Raw genomic sequence first — 17,562 nt, 5'->3', positions numbered from 1 at the left:
TTCGTTCTGTAGGCTCCACTCTGTATATCCCGTAAAGTCACCGGAGCCACACCTCCATACCCCTGCTCCCATAGCGATATTAGTACATTTGACATGTGCCACAAAGCGTGCTGTTGCATCAAAGGCTCAAAATCTTTCATTGTGGACCAAATGTCTTCAAACAAATAAATGTTATTCCTAGCCCACTGACATGCCTGATTGGCCACTATACTCTTCTCATCCAAACCAATCGTAGAACGCGTAAGCAACTTCCGTACCTGTGAGAGCAGTCCGCTACCTGCGCCTCGACTCGGCGTTGACATCTCCTGACTAGGGGTGGTGCTAGCTGAAACTGTAGGGAGTGCTAGAGAAAATTGGGAGGGAGCGGGTGAACTGGCCGGGAATAAGGAAACAAGGGGCATCGAGGAAGAGGGGGAGGCAGAAATCGCTGCCCCAGGTTGGTGCGGGTCACTTGCTTGTGAACCCGGAACCCCACTAGTAGAGGCGGGAGCTGGTAAAGTGGGATACAATGACCGCGGGGCATAAGGAGGAGGGGGTCGAGTACTCAAAATGTCTTCCATCTCATCCTGTTCATCCTCTCGTACTACATAACTTTTATTTTCTTTCAACCTGCAAAACCTATCTGCGCGCTCCAAACGTTGCTCATTCTCATTCTTTGTGTGTTCTCTTGCTTTCTGCGCCATTGTCTGTGCTGACCTTTTAAGAGCCGCCTTCTCTTCCCTCACCTTACGTTCCCTGACTTCCTTCTGCCATACTCTTAGAGAGTCGAACATGCTTTGACGGCTACGCTTAGCAAACAATTTATCTTGCAAATAATCCAATTTAGCTGCCTCGAACGAACCTGTCAAGGGCCATTGTAAATCCACATTGTCAGCGGTATATCGGTGCCATAAAGTGCCAAACAAAATCGGGGGCAATCCATGCTTGATATACATATCAAAGTTTGGAGTGCCCTCAAGGGGTGCAGGTTGGCTCTCAGCCAGCCTGGAGTCCGATACACGACAACAACACCCAAAACATCGTAACTTACTGAAACACGGCATCTCTACTTTGGTGTAAAATAAAACACTTCTTCACAAAATCCGTTACCTTGAATCGCTAGCTCGAGCTTGTTCACACACCTATAACATACATTGGGGAACCATACACACACATACACATCCTACACATATAAATCCTTCCAAACACGTGTTACCAAATGGGACAAGGCCCGTCGACCAAGTCCTGGGGAACCTGGACCCTACCGCAGACCGAACAGTACACTAACTGTTCTGAGGATGGAGAACACATCCGCTCCCCGTGTGGCACTACGGATCACTGCGCACTTTACCACAGGAGGCCCAGGACTCACCTCCACTGAACCACCACTCTAGGAGTTCAGGGTAAGTTCCGGGGTCCACCCGTAATGAGCCACGCCTTCACCACAGTACCACCCGGTCGGATTACTACAAACAATATGTCCAAATATTCTCCAAACCTCGTCAAGTCTGTCAGAGCGCCTGCTCGCACTCTGAGTTCCCCGGAGCACACTAGCCCCAGGAGCACACCGGCTCCTAAAATCACTGGAGACACCCTAGTCTCCCGGAACACTCCAGCTCCTTAAACAATCACAGGTGGACCACTCACCTTCCGTAGGCGGTACCGACCTCTACCGTTCTCCACCTTCGGCTGCCAGGACCAACACGGTCAGCTCCGAGTTCCGCCTTCTGGACCCCGGCTTAAGATCCGAACCGGGACCTCCTCCGATCAGCAGGGTGGGGCAGCGCTGCGAGAACCAAGCTCGGCATCAGATGGGTACCCGGGCCCACCGTGCCGACCAGCGGGTCCCCGGTCTTCTGCTACCCACCTACGGGTGAGAAAGATCTTTATCGCGGGGTCCCTATTCGGGCGCCATCTGATAAGTGTGGCTCAAATCCACCGAGTGACTTACCGCACTCACCTATAGTAACTCTGTAAGAAGTCAGCCGGACAGTGGAGAAGAATAAACAAGATATTTTTATTAGGCCACCAACTCCCATATGAGAGGGCCCTGTCCGACCTCACCCCAAAGAGTGCGTCGAGAGGACTGACTCTCTTCATCACAGCAGTACATTATAATGCAATACAGAACATTAGGGTACGCCCCTTCTGGAAAATTACTGAAACCCAGACAGAGGAACAATGTCCTCATACAGTAGGCATCTGCACCTGCAAGGGATACATCGCTATCTTTGCTCAAGGCCGCGGAGCTTAGGCTTCAGCGTCTCTGGGGCATGAGAACATTACTGATAAAGAGACTTGTTAGTTTCGGCCACAGTGAGCTGAGAAACAAAAACTGCTGTCTTAGTGAAATTCTCTGTTCCTACGGGAGGTGCAGATGAGCGAGTGCGACTCGCAGGCTCAGGGTGATACACAAAATGGAGGCACACGGGCTAAGCTAAGAAAACTAATATCATCACACATATTTTCGAATAATAATGTAACAAGCAAGAGTAATGCAAAAAATGTGTGTATGTAAATGTAAATGTACATGTATTTATATAGCGCAAATCGCCCACATCGCAGGCATCTATGCGCTTGCTTAGGGAACCCGTCCTGGTATTCCCCTGTGAGATACCCAGGCAGGGTATCCACAAGGTGAAAGCCAGGCATCCCGCCACGAGGGGCCGTTGTGGAGATTAAGCAAGCTATTGCCCAGAGTTGCAGAGTGTGAACCCGTGAGTCGAGTAGGCACCGGAGCGAGAATTATCGAGTCCGTGGAATTATTGAGCCCAACTCCCGTCGGGGCGGGGAATTGAACCCTGGTCCAGGGCCGATCTCAGCTTCCGGGTCTGCCGCCTCCAACCCCTGAGCCACACTTCTCCACTATATATACGTACATATATACGTACTTCATCAGTTAGTCACATGATGCTAACTCACATATGAAATTAGAGATGGGTGAGGCATTGAAAAGTGAATTCTATCACCTCTTTCGATGCCTGGCTGTCACTACCTCGTCTTTTGAGTCTTGGCCCTCTCCTCTGTTGATGCCAGGCTGTCACTGCCTGGTCTCTTGAGTCTTGTCCCTCTCCTCTGTCGATGTCGATGCCTTGCTGTCACTGCATGGCTGTCACGGCCTGGCTGTCACTGCCTGGTCTCTTGAGCCTTGGTCCTCTCCTCTATTGATGCCGGGCTGTCACTGCCTGGTCTCTTGGGTCTTTGCCCTCTCCTCTGTTGATGCCTGGCTGTTACTGCCTGGTCTCCTGGGTCTTTACCCTCTCCCCTGTCAATGCCTGGCTGTCACTGCCTGGTCTCTTGAGTCTTAGCCCTCTCCTCTGTTGATGCCTGGCTGTCACTGGCTGGTCTCTTGAGTCTTGGCCCTCTCCTCTGCCGATGCTTGGCTGTCACTGCCTCGTCTCTTGGGTCTTTCCCCTCTCCTCTGTGGATGCCTGGCTGTCACTGCCTGGCCGTCACGGCCTGGCTGCCACTGACTGGTCTCTTGAGTCTTAGCCCTCTCCCTTGTTGATGCCTGGCTGTCAATGCCTGGTCTATTGAGTTTGGCCCCCATCTCTGTTGATGCCTGGCTGTCACTGCCTGGTATCTCGGGTCTGCCCCCTCTCCTCTGTCGATGCTTGGCTGTCACTGTATGGTCTCTTGGGTCTTTCCCCTCTCCTCTGTCGATGCCTGGCTGTCACTGCCTGGTCTATTGAGTTTGGCCCCCTCCTCTGTTGATGCCTGTCTGTCACTGCCTCGTATCTCGGGTCTATCCCCTCTCCTCTGTCGATGCCTGGCTGTCACTCCCTGGTCTTGTGGGTCTTTCCCCTCTCCTCTGTCGATGCCTGGCTGTCACTGCCTGGTCTGTTGGTTCTTGGCCCTCTCCTCTGTCAATGTCCGGCTGTCACTGCCTGGTCTCGCGGGTCTTTTCCCTCTCCTCTGTCGTTGCCTGGCTGTCACTGCCTGGTCTCTTGAGTCTTGGCCCTCTCCTCAGTCGATGCCTGGCTGTCACTGGCTGGTCTCTTGAGTCTTGGCCCTCTCCTCTGTCGATGCCTGGCTGTCACTGCCTGGTCTATTGAGTCTTGGCCCTCTCCTCTGTCGATGCCTGGCTGTCACTGCCTGGTCTATTGAGTCTTGGCCCTCTCCTCTGTCGATGCCTGGCTGTCACTGCCTGGCTGTCACGGCCTGGCTGCCACTGCCTGATCTCTTGAGTCTTGGCCTTCTCCTCTGTCGATACCTAGCTGTCACTGCATGGTCTCCTGAGTCTTAGCCCTCTCCTTTGTTGATGCCTGGCTGTCAATGCCTGGTCTATTGAGTTTGGCCCCCTCCTCTGTTGATGCCTGGCTATCACTGCCTGGTATCTCGGGTCTGTCCACGCTCCTCTGTTGATGCCTGAATGTCACTGCCTGGTCTCTTGGGTCTTTCCCCTCTCCTCTGTCGATGCCTGGCTGTCACTGCCTGGTCTATTAAGTTTGGCCCCCTACTCTGTTGATGCCTGGCTGTCACTGCCTGGTATTTCGGGTCTGTCCCCTCTCCTCTGTCGATGCCTGGCTGTCACTGCCTGGTCTCTTGGGTCTTTGCCCTCTCCTTTGTCAATGCCTGGCTGTCACTTCCTGGTCTCTCGGGTCTTTTCCCTCTCCTCTGTCGTTGCCTGGCTGTCACTTCCTGGTCTCTCGGGTCTTGGCCCTCTCCTCTGTCAATGCCCGGCTGTCACTGCCTGGTCTCTCGGGTCTTTTCCCTCTCCTCCGTCGATGCCTGGCTGTCATTGCCTGGTCTATTGAGTCTTGGCCCTCTCCTCTGTCGATGCCTGGCTGTTACTGCCTGGTCTCTTGAGTCTTGGCCCTCTCCTCTGTCGAAGCCTGGCTTTCACTGCCTGGCTGTCACGGCCTGGCTTTCACGGCCTGGTCTCTTGAGCCTTGGCCCTCTCCTCTGTCGATGCCTGGCTGTTACTGCCTGGTCTCTTGAGTCTTGGCCCTCTCCTCTGTCGATGCCTGGCTGTCACTGCCTGGTCTCTTGAGTCTTGGCCCTCTCCTCTGTCGATGCCTGGCTGTCACTGCCTGGTCTATTGAGTCTTGGCCCTCTCCTCTGTCGATGCCTGGCTGTCACTGCCTGGTCTCTACAGCCTTGGCCCTCTCCTCTGTTGATGCCTGGCTGTCACTGCCTGGTCTCTTGAGTCTTGGCCCTCTCCTCTGTCGATGCCTGGCTGGCACTGCCTGGTCTCTCGGGTCTTTCCCCTCTCCTCTGTTGTTGCCTGGCTGTCACTGCATGGTCTCTTGAGTCTTGGCCCTCTCCTCTGTCGATGCCTGGCTGTCACTGTCTGGTCTATTGAGTCTTGGCCCTCTCCTCTGTCGATGCCTGGCTGTCACTGCCTGGTCTCTTGAGCCTTGGCCCTCTCCTCTGTTGATGCCTGGCTGTCACTGCCTGGTCTCGTGAGTCTTGGCCCTCTCCTCTGTCGATGCCCGGCTGTTGTCTGGCTGGTCTCTTGAGCCTTGGCCCTCTCCTCTGTTGATGCCTAGCTGTCACTGCTTGATTTCTTGACCCTCTTCTCTTCTGACGCCTATGGAGTATATCTGTCTCTCAGTGTTGACTGTCTCTCCTCCTGCCTGTCTGTCACTGCCTGGTGTCTAGATCCTGCCCTCTAGTTGTCACCCAGTGGGGTCTGTCTCTCCTCATGCTTGGGTGTCCCTACCAGACCTCTTGACCCTTTCCTCTGCTTATGTCCTCGGGGTCCATTTGTCTCTCTGTGGTGCCTGTCTCTGGTCATTCCTGGCTGTCACTGCTAGTTCTCTCGACCCTGTTCTCTACTGGTGTCTAGCTGACACCCAGCGTTGCCTGGCTCTGCTCAGGCCTGGCAATCACTGCCTGTCACTTGACCCTGTCCCCTGTTTATATCTACGGTGGCTGTCTCTCAGAGATGACTGTCTCTGCTAAAGCCTTTCAGTCACTGGCTGTTCTCTACTGAAGTCTAGCTGACACCCTTGCTGCCTGTCTCTGCTCAGGCCTGGCTGTCACTACCTGGGCTCTTGCTCCTGTCCTCCAGTGATGTGTACGGTGTCTGTCTCTTAGTGGTGTCTGTCTCTGCTTAGACCTGGCAGTCATTGGTCCCTGTCTGGTCTCTTGCCCCTCCTCCATCTAGAGTGATGTTTAGCTGACACCCATGCTGCCTGTCTCTGCCCCCGGTGCCTGTCACTGCCTGTCTCTTGCCCCTGTCCTCTAGTGATGTCTAGCTGACACCCATGCTGCCTATCTCCGTCCCTGGTGGCTGTCTCCGCCTGTCTCTGCCCCGGTGTCTGTCTCTGTCCCCGGCGGCTGTCTCTTCTCTCCGTCCCTCTGTGTCCCCGTGAGCTCCCGCAGTTACTGTTTAACCAGCCCGGGCCCGGCCCCCCTCCTCCTCCCACCTTTGTACCTCTCACAGGCCCCGCCCCCACCTCGGGGAGAGGAAGTGAGAGAGCCGAGGAGAGAGGGTGAGAGACGGACACACACAGACCACGGGACCGAGAGAGGCCGGGGACGAGCCAGGAGACATCCCTCGGGATCCCAGGAGTCGGTGAGTAGTGCCGGGCCCTTCAGGGTCCCAAGCACCCCAGGGGCGGGGAGAGCCGAGGGCACCCGGGCACCTACGGGGGAACCACAGGTGCAGCGGAGAGGCCGGGGCTGGCAAGTGCACCTGTAAGAAAGACAGCCGGGCAGAGAGAGGCCGGTCAGGCATAGCACACCTGTAGAAAGAGACAGCCAGACAAAGAGAGAGGCCTGGGCTGGCAGAGTGCACCAGTAGAAAGAGACAGCTAGACAGGGAGAGGACGGGGCTGGCAGAGTGCACCTGTAGAAAGAGAAAACCGGACAGAGAGAGGCCGGGCTGGAAGTGTGCACCTGTAGAAAGAGACAGCCGGACACAGAGAGGCTAGTCAGGCATAGCGCACCTGTTAAAAGAGGCAGGCAGAGGCTAGGCTGGAAGAGTGCACCCGTAGAAAGAGACAGCCGAGCAGAGAGAGGCCAGGCTGGAAGAGTGCACCTGTAGAAAGAGGCAGCTAGACAGGACGAGGCTGGCAGAGTGCGCCTGTAGAAAGAGACAGCTAGACAGAGAGAGGTCGGGGCTGGCAGAGTGCACCTGTAAAAAGAGATATCCAGACAAAGAGAGGCCAGGGCTGGCAGAGTGCACCTGTAGAAAAAGACAGCTGGACAGAGAGAGGTCGGGACTGGCAGAGTGCACATGTAGAAAGAGACAACCGGACAGAGAGAGGCCGGGCTGGAAGAGTGCACCTGTAGAAAGAGACAGCTAGACAGAGAGAGGTCGGGACTGGCAGAGTGCACCTGTAAAAAGAGATATTCAGACATTGAGAGACTGAGGCTGGAAGAGTGCACCTGTGAAAAGAGACAGCCGGACAGGGAGAGGCATGACTGGCAGAGTGCACATGTAGGAAGAAACAGCCAGACAGAGAGAGGTCCGGGTTGGCAGAGTGCACCTGTAAGAAGAGACAGCCTGACCTGGAGAAGCCGGGGTTAGCACAGTACACCTCTAGAAAGAGATATCCAGACAAAGAGATACCAGGGCTGGCAGAGTGCACCTGTAGAAAAAGACAGCTGGACAGAGAGAAGTCGGGACTGGCAGAGTGCACATGTAGAAAGAGACAACCAGACAGAGAGAGGCCGGGCTGGAAGAGTGCACCTGTAGAAAGAGACAGCCAACAGAGAGAGGCCAGTCAGGCATAGCGCACCTGTTAAAAGAGACAGGCAGAGGCTAGGCTGGAAGAGTGCACCCGTAGAAAGAGACAGCCGAGCAGAGAGAGGCCAGGCTGGAAGAGTGCACCTGTAGAAAGAGCCAGCTAGACAGGACGAGGCTGGCAGAGTGCGCCTGTAGAAAGAGACAGCTGGACAGAGAGAGGTCGGGGCTGGCAGAGTGCACCTGTAAAAAGAGATATCCAGACATTGAGAGACTGGGGCTGGAAGAGTGCACCTGTGAAAAGAGACAGTCGGACAGGGAGAGGCATGACTGGCAGAGTGCACATGTAGAAAGAAACAGCCAGACAGAGAGAGGCCCGGGCTGGCAGAGTGCACCTGTAAGAAGAGACAGCCGGACAGAGAGAGGCAGGGGTTAGCACAGTACACCTCTAGAAAGAAATAGCCAGACAAAGAGAGGCCAGGGCTGGCAGAGTGCACCTGTAAGAAGAGACAGCCGGACAGAGAGAGGCAGGGGTTAGCACAGTACACCTCTAGAAAGAGATAGCCAGACAAAGAGAGGCCAGGGCTGGCAGAGTGCACCTGTAAGAAGAGACAGCCGGACAGAGAGAGGCAGGGGTTAGCACAGTACACCTCTAGAAAGAGATAGCCAGACAAAGAGAGGCCATGGCTGGCAGAGTGACCTGTAGAAAAAGACAGCTGGACAGAGAGAGGTCGGGACTGACTGGCAGAGTGCACATGTAGGAAGAGACAACCTGACAGAGATAGGCAGAGGCTGGAAGAGTGCACTTGTAAGAAGAGATAGCCAGACAGGGAGATGCCGTGGCTGGCAGAGTGCACCTTTAGTAAGAGACAGCCAGACAGAGAGAGGCTAGGGCTGAAAGCGTACACATGAGGAAAGAGACAGCTGGACAGGGAGGGGCCAGGCTGGCAGAGTGCATCTGTAGAAAGAGACAGCCAGACAGAAAGAGGCCGGGGCTGGAACAGTACACCTCGAGAAAGAGACAGCCAGACAGAGAGAGTCCGGGGCTGGAACAGTACACCTCCAGAAAGAGACAGCCAGACAGTGAGAGGCCAGGGCTGGCAGAGTGCACATGTAGAAAGAGACAGGGAGAGGCAGGGGCTAGCAGAGTGCATCTGTAGGAAGAGACAGGAAAAGTCAGGGACTGGCAGGGTGCACCTGTAGAAAGAGGCAGCCGGACAGTGATAGGCCAGACTGGCAGAGTACACCTGTAGAAACAGCCAGGCAGGGAGAGGCCCGGCTGGCAGAGTGCATCTGTAGAAAGAGACAGGGAGAGGCCGGACTGGTAGAGTGCACCTGTAGAAAGAGACAGGCAGGGAGAGGCCAGGCTGGCAGAGTACACCTGTAGAAAGAGACAGGGAGAGGCCTGGGCTGGCAGAGTGCACCTGTAGAAAGAGACAGGTAGAGGCCGGGGCTGGTAGAGTGCACCTGTAGAAAGAGACAGCCAGACAGGAAGCGCTAGAGCACTATAGACAGACAGCAACAAACTGGAAAAGAAAGGTAGACCTGTAACTAGAGTTGCCACTTTTGCAGACAAAAATGCCAGCCATCTGTTGATGATTTAACATTCTGCAAAGGACTGGACATGATTGTTAAGTAGAACTTTATATGAAATTGTCTGTATTAATTTTTAGGACTCGCATGGGCAGCGCTTGCATTGTCTCTTCCAGAAATAATGCATTTAGGCATCGACTTTAAGCTCCGCCTATTTTCTGGCCATCTTTTCAATTGGCTCCTGTTACTGTCCTTTGCAAATGGCGGCTTTTGAGTCGTTAATAGGCTTAGTTCCTCCTTTTCTCATGTTATTTCCTCCCATGGGGACTGCCCCTGTTACATGTGTTCTTACTCTGGATGTTTTAATTCTGTTTAAGTCTGTGTTAGACGGGGACCCGGAGGGTCGGCCGAGAGCAGGGGGGGAGAGGCCTCCGGTGAGGGCCGTCTCCGGCGATCGTACAGACAAGTAACTTCCCCCCCACAGATGGACACCACACAAGGATGAGTTCAACACACTTTATACACGAATCTTGAGGCAAGGTAATAGCGATACAGTGGGGCAGGACACGAGGATCCTCCCAATTCTAGTCTCTGTAGGGGAAAGGGGTAGCGGGACAGTCTTAGTGCCGGACCGGTACAGATGCGGCAAGAGGGGAGCTCACAATCCTCGAGCTTGGGGTCCGCAACGATGAGCCGCTTCAGCGCCAGCAGGCTAGGATGATGGTTCACAACGAGGAGGGCCGCGGCAGCGCCAGCAGGCTAGGATGATTGTTCACAACGAGGAGGGCCGCGGCAGCGCCAGCAGGCTACGAGGATGGTTCACAACGAGGAGGGCCGCGGCAGCGCCAGCAGGCTACAAGGATGGTGCACGACGAGAAGGGCCGCGGCAGCGCCAGCAGGCCAAGACGATGGTTCACGAGGAAAGGCCGCGGCAGCGCCAGCAGGCTTCGGAGATGGTTCACAAGATAGGGCCGCGGCAGCGCCAGTAGGCCTCCAAGGATGAGTTCTTCACGGTGTCTCTCGACTCCAAGATACAACTGCCTTCCTGCTCTGGAGCTGCCCCAGTTATAGGTCTGGTCTCCTTTGATGTCCGGGCCCTCGCACTTGGAGGTCGGGAGGTCTGGGATGAAGGAGTCCAGACACCCAGCAGGGGGGTGGAGCCAGCGCCCAAAGAGGCCGAGGGCGATCGACACCTGGCGGAGGGGAGCCGTTGACACTCCTTCTCCCATTGACCTGCCAAGTGGTCTCTTCACCCCCTAGGTGGATGGTGGTGCCTCGATGTCGGGGCCTGGCCAGGCCCAGGGTTGGGGTCGAGCCGAGGCCACGTGGCCTTGTTCTGTAGTGTCCAAAGATGGCGGCTGGGCCGGGGCAGTGGCGCTGACGGGGGCCCGGGCCAGCCGATACTGGGGTGTTCGGGGGTTGGAGTTCCGTTGTGGACGGGTCGTGGGTTGCCCCAGCGGGTTGCCGGGATGGTTCTTGTCGGGAATACAGGGAGAGCAGGGGTCCGGTCCCCGTCCTGCAGGGAGGGAGCGGGCCTTCCACGAGGCCTGTCCAACATGTGTCCCCCCAGCTGAAGGCAGGGAGAGTCACCCATCCTCTTGGGTACTCTCCTCGCCGAGGCGGAAGAAGCGTGACAGGCCGTCTGCGTTGGCGTGGTCCTGGCCTGTGCCGGACCGGTACAGATGCGGCAAGAGGGGAGCTCACAATCCTCTAGCTTGGGGTCCGCAACGATGAGCCGCGGCAGCGCCAGCAGGCTAGGATGATGGTTCACAACGAGGAGGGCCGCGGCAGCGCCAGCAGGATAGGATGATTGTTCACAACGAGGAGGGCTGCGGCAGTGCCAGCAGGCTACGAGGATGGTTCACAACGAGGAGGGCCGCGGCAGCGCCAGCAGGCTACGAGGATGGTGCACGACGAGAAGGGCTGCGGCAGCGCCAGCAGGCCAACACGATGGTTCACGAGGAAAGGCCGTGGCAGCGCCAGCAGGCTTCGGAGATGGTTCACAAGATAGGGCCGCGGCAGCGCCAGCAGGCCTCCAAGGATGAGTTCTTCACGGTGTCTCTTGACTCCAAGATACAACTGCCTTCCTGCTCTGGAGCTGCCCCAGTTATAGGTCTGGTCTCCTTTGATGTCCGGGCCCTCGCACTTGGAGGTCGGGAGGTCCGGGATGAGGGAGTCCAGACACCCAGCAGGGGGGTGGAGCCAGCGCCCGAGGAGGCCGAGGGCGATCGACACCTGGCGGAGGGGAGCCGTTGACACTCCTTCTCCCATTGACCTGCCAAGTGGTCTCTTCACCCCCTAGGTGGATGGTGGTGCCTCGATGTCGGGCCTGGCCAGGCCCAGGGTTGGGGTCGAGCCGAGGCCACGCGGCCTTGTTCTGTAGTGTCCAAAGATGGCGGCTGGGCCGGGGCAGTGGCGCTGACGGGGGCCCGGGCCAGCCGATACTGGGGTGTTCGGGGGCTGGAGTTCCGTTGTGGACGGGTCGTGGGTTGCCCCAGTGGGTTGCCGGGATGGTTTCTGTCGGGAATACAGGGAGAGCAGGGGTCCGGTCCCCGTCCTGCGGGGAGGGAGCGGGCCTTCCACGAGGCCTGTCCAACAGTCTGTGTGAGTACTATTTTCTTTAATTGACTTTCTCCTGCCTGCTGTTGCAGGCAGGGCACGCTCGCCCCCAAACCTTTTTTTTTTTAACCAGCATAACACCCCTGTGAAATTTGAGCGCAACTGAAGAAACAAATCATTTATTGTAGTAATTGCCTGCTATTGCAGGCAGGACCCTCTCTCTATTTTGATGTTTAGTAAACCACTGTGGCAACATGACCATCCATGTCATTATATAGAAGAGGGGCAACATTCAGGTCATTTTCTACAGTTAAATCTCTCAACTCCAAAATGCAAAAACATGGAACAGCAGTTGCAGAGTTGAAGATCTGTTTTCACTAAATTATTCGTTTGACAGTAAAATTACAGCTTTCGGTACAGGTTGAAAGATTGTTTGCATGTATGTAAACCTCTCATGTCATGCAGTACCGTTTCATCCGACAGCAGCATAGTTTAACATGCTGAAGGAAATCGAGCTAGTTGTTGAAACGTGGGCAGTGCAGGAGTCAGGCTTGCAAGCACCTTTGTCATTTACCTTTCATTTACAGAAAAGAGGCTCTGTCTGGAGCCCCTCTTGTTATCTATTTATTTGTGTGTGATATAATGCAGTCCACTGTCTTATTTATGTATTCACATTTTCAAAATAGCTTCGCTGGAATCTGAAAAACAAGGTGCCTAGGCCAGAAAGGGTTTTATTGGTAATGAGCATTGTTTCCAAAAGTTATTTTCAAAGGGCCCGATTCACAGAAATAACTTAAGACAAAATCCTAAACTTACTACCATTTTGGTATTCACAGAAGGCACTTACTCATTTTTGTATTCACAGTAGGTACTTACTCATTTTTGTATTCACAGAAGTTAGGAGTCCTAACTTTAGGACTCCTAAATGCCTTCTGTGAATACCGAAAGTCTTAAAGTTAGGATTTTTCTGAGTTTAGGAGTCCTAAAGTTAGGAGTCCTAACTTCTATGAATACCGAAATGAGTAAGTGCCTTCTGTGAATTCAAAAATTACTAAGTGCCTTCTGTGAATACCAAAATGAGTAAGTGCCTTCTGTGAATACCAAAATGGTAGTAAGTTTAGTATTTTGTCTTAAGTTAGTTCTATGAATCGGGCCCAGAAACACTACAAATGTAGCATCATTTCTTAGAAAGTCACGTCATTAAGCATCTTGAAATTATAATTTGAGTAATTACAGTGTGTTATGTGATTTTATGAATATTAACCCCTTGCATGCGTCACCGTCCGACGTCACAGTGGTCATGTGCATCGGACGGTTGGGAGCCAGCCGTCCAATCTGCACAGGCGTGGAATTTTCCTGCTCCGAAGGGAAATTCCGGCCGCGGTTAAAGGTTTAACAGATTTGGTAGTCTAACAGTGTTTTCTTTAGAGGATGCGATTATGCATTTCAGTACTGCACCTTTTAATACTTGCATAGTCTCGCAAATACAAAACCTATTGGCATTGCCAATAGTTGTAAATAACATGGATTTCATCCAATTCTTTACTCTCACTTATGCACGGAACTTTAAATGTAATAACGTACACTTGTGACCCGTGCTCCAAACACACAACACATCTACAATTCACACGGCATAATTATACATCACACCACAAACTCAAACAGCACACAACATTATTAAACTCCACTACATAACATTCCACAACAAAAACTACCATACCACATATTTTCTCTCCACATAATTTCTGTACACTAAATACCACATAATTTCTATCCACATAATTAACCTGCACAACATACTACATGATTCCACTACACAGCACATACATCCACTCCACTCCAAAACACATAGGTAGCAACCATTTACATTTACTATGCCAATAACTCTAACTCCAACCTGAGACCTATTGCATTGAAAATGCTTGTGTAGATGGCCTTTCTGTCTGTGCTTACTTTAAGTACCAGTCGGAGGTCATTAAGGCAGCTCTAGAACAGATTTAAGTGTACTGTTTGAATTTTGGACTGACAAGGGGAATAAAAACAACAGCTTTAGGTGACTTACCTCATTTTTGTACAGGCAGAACACTGAGGTACTGCTCATCCGATATAAAGTTGGCCAGGTGACAACCCTACATTTGAGAGGCAAGAGGAGGGCGTGAGACAGGAACACAGAGTGCGAGGGAGGGACGGGGAGAAAACATAGAGTGTCACTGGTCCATAACACTCTAGACCCGGACAACACGCACCGCAGATAGTGCTACAGTGATAATGCACACAGTACTGTGCCTGGATACTATGCTCTCCAGTCACTGTGTGACACTGTTCGTAAAGTGCCAGGCAAAGATCACCCTTAAATAAAGTGCTAAGATAATAAACTCAGTGCAATGCAATGGTAACAATGCGCAAGGAACAGTGCCAGGAGATCCCCCTTAAATAAAGCACTGGGATGAACTACACAGTACTGTGCCAGAGTAACCAATGTGCAAAGGTACAGTGCCAGGAAGATATTACCCTCAAATAAAGTGCTAGGAATTGTTGTAGTACAGTGTTGGCACTGCCTCCCTTAGTATTGTGTGGGACAATTTGAAGGCCTCTATATAAGGTACTACCCAGCAGTACATCGTACAAAAAAAATTAAAAAAAGTAAACTATCATGAGAGCTGCTAATACAGGTAGAACTCCTTGACGCAGAGGAGATCAGACAAGGGTTCAAAACCAAGAACAGCTGCATATTTCGCTGATAGATACATGCTTACCCTGGGAAGGACACTGAAAAAGAGGACGGCTGCTGGTTACAACAAGCACCGCTCCGTTCAGTATGACTATGGGGTAGGCCTGGGCGTAGCTTACAGAGTTTTGCTATGTGAAACTCCGTGAAGTTTAAATAAAAACTCTGCGAAGTTCCGCGAGTGGCGGAGTGCTGTGCAAACTGCAGTTTGTGCTGGTATTAGTGCCGTTCGGGTAGAAATTTTACCCAAGCAGAAGCTCGCGCTCGTGAACTTACTGTTTGCGATTGCAAACTTACCGTTCGTGATCGTGAGCGGGGAAAAAAACTCCGCTAGAGATATCAAGTGTAGAGAATATCACGCGTGGGGAAATTCTGGTGGCCCTGGCTCTGCTTCCCACTGGTAAGGCAGCAGGGGATGACTCAATACCTATTGAGTTTTATAAAGTCTTTAAGAACATTATCGTGCCATCACTGAGTGATGTCATACATCATGTAGGGGCTGGTGGAGTGCTGCCTAGCTCATGGAATATAAAAAACATTGTCTTTAAAAAATAAAAAAAAAGCCAAACCTCCCGGTTCCCTTCTCCCTATATCCTTATAAACACAGATGCCAAAATGTTTGCTAAGGGTTTGTTAATCCACACCCTTGATGCCAGGGTTAGTCTCGAGGCAGCAACATGGCTTTATAAGGGTAGAGACACCACAGCCCTGTCAACAGTGCAATAGTGGCTTTTGATATAGCAAGGAAGTCTGTGTTAAGTATGGGGATGGTATTGTTGTATGCCAAAAAGGCATTTGACCGAGTTGTATGGGGTTATCGATGTGCAACACTCTCATTTTATGGTCTGGGTGGTCGATATAGTAGGTGGAGGAGTGTGGCTCAATGGTTAGAGCGGCAGACCCTGATGCAGAGGTCTAGCCCGGGACCAGGGTTCAATTCCCGCCTCGGCGGGTCTTGGGCTCATAATTCCTCGGACCTGATTTCTCGCCTCGGTGCCTATTCTAATCATGGGTCCAAAGCTGCAACTCTGGGCAATAGCTTGCTTAACCTCCACACCGGCCCCAACAGCGCTGTGGATGCCTGGCTTCACCCTGGGGGTGCCCAGGAGTGGACACTTCACAGGGAAAGCCAGGAGGGGTTCCACAGCGGTATGAGTAATAGCGCCAGGAAACCGCTTGGTGACAGTGCGCTCTACAAATACCTTGACATTTACATTTACATTTACATGGATAAATGCTTTATACAAAAAACCACAAGCTAAATTGCTCTGCACTTACAATCTACTCTCTTCCGGATATATTGCAGCACATGCCAGGGGTGTTTCCTATCTTATTTGGGAGTCCGGACTTCTCCGCAGGTCGAGCAGGTATTGAGACTAAATTAAGATGCTTTGTTGCAATCTGTTGTTAAATGCCTTAAGAGCTGGCATAAATTACCATTCAGTATAACCAAAAGACGCAACATAATTAAAATGAAAGTCCTACTAAAATTTCTATATTTGTTATGCGCTATTCCTTTTCGTGTTCCTAACTCTTTTTTTAAGAAATTCGAAGGCGCGATAAATAGCTGTATTTGGGAGTATATGCAAACATGCCGGGCAATATGATTTATTAAGCTCCCCTACGTCAGGAGGGGATACAACTCCTGGATTTCAAATTATATTATTGGGTGGCATTTGCAGGTCATCTTCCCAGTCTTCTGTCGGCTGAGAATCAAGATTTCTGTTACTACTTTGAGCGTGGATCTGACAGCAGTATGTAACTATACTGAATTAATGGCCCCAATTATTTCAAAAGAGTCAGTTTTAAGACCATCAGGGATATTGCGTACATACTGTTGTTATAAAAAGTATTTTAAAGCGCTCTGATATCCTTTGGGATCAAGTTCGCGCTATATAAGACTTTATAAATAAAATAAATAAATATGGCAGAAAATCATAGCTAAGTGTTCCGTACCTCCAGTTCACACAAATCTCCCTGTGTGGGTTAATCCGATGCTTCCGGAAATTATTCACGATTCAGTTGGTATCCTGTGGGTCAGCGATGGGGTCTAACAGCTTGGCCACTTATATGTTCTAACTGGCTTTCGCACATTCAAAAACCTACAAACCTCCTTTGAATTTAGGCATCAATTATTTTTTAAATACCTACAGATTAGGGATTATCCCCTAGATTAATCAAAGTCCCGTTTTGCGAGTCCTTGATAGCGATTATTAAGGAATCGCTATTAAGGACTTGCAAAACGGGATTCATGTAGGAATCGCTAAATAAATTGTGATTCCTACACATTCCTTATTTGCGATTAGGAATAACTCCCCATTCATTCCTATGGGCCTAAAGGCAGTTATTCCTTATTTGCGATTAGCAATTTGGATGGGGAGTTATTCCTTATTTGCGATTAGCAATTTGAATGGGGAGTTAATTGCAAATAAGGATGCGATTTCAAGGGTGCTAGGGGTGTCCAAAGGACACCCTGTAGCACCCCTGACATGTAATCCACATTGGTGTTGCGCACACACATGTCCAACGGACATGTGTGTGTGAAACATGCAACTTAGAAAAATGCATTTAAAAGCATTGTTCTAAGTTTTCGCTATTTACCACAAGGTTTGACCTTGCGGTAAATAGCGGCCCGAAATTGCGATTTTGCAATTTAAAAATGGTTAAATGGTTAATGAATTGCATTTAAGGAATCTCAAATAGAGATTCTTTAAATGTAATTCCTTGCAATTTAGCGAATTCGCAATTACCGATTTTTGCATTTGGGATGATGAATCCCAAATGCAAAAATTGCGCTCGCAAAGGGCCAGATTCTCAGAATCTGGCCCTTTGCGAGCCGATTTTTCAATGATGAATCTACCTGTATATCCTGAGGTGACAAGGAATAAAGATCAGACAGGCACATGCATCAAGAAAAGCTTTTGCGAGTCTTTAATTGTGATTATTAAGGAATCACAATTAATGACTCTCAAAAGCCTATGCATGTAGGAATCGCTATTAAAATAGCGATTCCTATACATTCCTTATTTGCGACTCGCAAATTGCGAGTCGCAATTAAGGAATGGCTTCCTATTTATCCCTATGGACCTACAGGCCCATAGGAATGAATGGGAGATTGCATGCACAA

At 51.4% G+C, this 17,562-nt stretch overlaps 1 protein-coding gene across 3 annotated transcripts in view; it reads left to right on the top strand.

Moving 5' to 3' along the window:
- Positions 1-6,366: 6,366 nt before the first annotated feature.
- The window catches only part of C1_1H1orf210 (chromosome 1_1 C1orf210 homolog), a 165,222-nt gene continuing 154,026 nt past the window's right edge, over positions 6,367-17,562 (top strand). For 2 of the 3 annotated variants that reach the window (XR_015307477.1, XM_086952185.1), the window contains exon 1: positions 6,386-6,502. The gene's annotated coding sequence lies outside the window, so the exon portion shown is untranslated. Of the gene's footprint in view, positions 6,503-17,562 lie in introns of all 3 variants that reach the window. The other variant, XR_015307478.1, reaches the window with a different exon arrangement.

This window comes from Lissotriton vulgaris, chromosome 1_1 (genome assembly GCF_964263255.1).
Source record: "Lissotriton vulgaris chromosome 1_1, aLisVul1.2, whole genome shotgun sequence".
NCBI classification, from domain to species: Eukaryota; Metazoa; Chordata; class Amphibia; order Caudata; family Salamandridae; genus Lissotriton; species Lissotriton vulgaris.
The sequence above is the reverse complement of the archived record's forward strand: the minus strand, read 5'-3'. Positions and strand labels throughout refer to the sequence as shown.